General features: G+C 30.8%; 1 protein-coding gene across 1 annotated transcript in view; it reads left to right on the plus strand.

The window, feature by feature from the left end:
• LOC108571052 (neurexin-3-like) overlaps positions 1–1,205 on the plus strand; it is a gene marked incomplete at its 5' end in the record, with an annotated part of 121,755 nt that overhangs the window by 19,847 nt on the left and 100,703 nt on the right. The gene's annotated exons all lie outside the window — the stretch shown is intronic.

Below are 1,205 nucleotides of genomic sequence, written 5' to 3' on the forward strand. Positions count from 1 at the left end.
CTTTGGCCGCTGTTACAAGGTCCGCATAAATCTTGCCAGACCGAATGGTTCGCTGTGGCGAACCCATCCATTGATAAAATTGATTATCGAACTAGAATTTTCCATAGAAGGTACTCGCTGTCTTTGTCGAAACGTTTTGAATATCTTTCGTAGAAAATTCTCATGGAAGTAATAGTTAATTAATTTCGGTTCTGTTTGTAATTTCCTAATTAATTATATAGGAAATTTGTCATTTCGAGGAAATTCGTAATTTCTGGGAAATTTGTAATTTCTAGGAGGTTCGTAATTTCTTAATTAATTATATAGGAAATTTGTAATTTCCAAGAAATTTGTAATTTCTAGGAAGTTTGTAATTTCTTAATTAATTATATAGGAAATTCGTAATTTCTTAATTAATTATGTAGGAAGTCTAATTAATTCGAGACTAATTAATTTCTAGGAAGTCTGTAGTTTCTTAATAATTTATATAGAAAAAATTGTGCGAATTATTTGAAATATGTGCCATTTGGTAATAGTGCTTGATATTTGACAAAAAACAGTATTCCAGTAAAAGAATATAGTTAACCCTCTCCAGGCTAATCTCTTAAATGAAAAAATGTTACTCTTCTTTTTCGACTAATTTTTTAGGCCGGCTGAACCACGATTTTAGGGACACCCTGTATATTCGAAGTTACAACAGTAATGTAACGAACCTAACGCATCTCTTGTTAGCAAAAATTTGCCACGCTGTAAAATAAAACTAACAGTTAACCCTTTATGACGCCATGTGACTTATCTATATTTTATAGTCTCATTTTATTTATTTATCGTTACACTATTGCACTACATTGTTCTTCTGCTACATTACGATCAGCCACGTTCTTGATAATAATTACTACATTTTCATAATAACTACAATTTTCCAAATTACATTTTTCTGTAATGATTACTTTTCACATTAATTTTTGCTTCTCCCCTCGAAATGCAAAATTGCAATCAACCGTAATTTCCTTCGAGAGTTGGCTTGATTTTAAAGAGAATTTTTTATCAGAGAAAATTATCGCGGCGAAGATGTATCGCTATAAAAGACTAAGGAAAAGGAATTAAGAAGTATCCCATACATTTAAGCACGACTACATAAAGAATAATTATTCTAAAGAGGAATAAGATAGCAACAGTGTAACCAAGAGATACGCGTCTCATTTTTCCAAGTCTTAATAAAATTC

Source organism: Habropoda laboriosa, unplaced genomic scaffold, assembly GCF_001263275.1.
Source record: "Habropoda laboriosa isolate 0110345459 unplaced genomic scaffold, ASM126327v1 scaffold106, whole genome shotgun sequence".
Classification (NCBI taxonomy): domain Eukaryota; kingdom Metazoa; phylum Arthropoda; class Insecta; order Hymenoptera; family Apidae; genus Habropoda; species Habropoda laboriosa.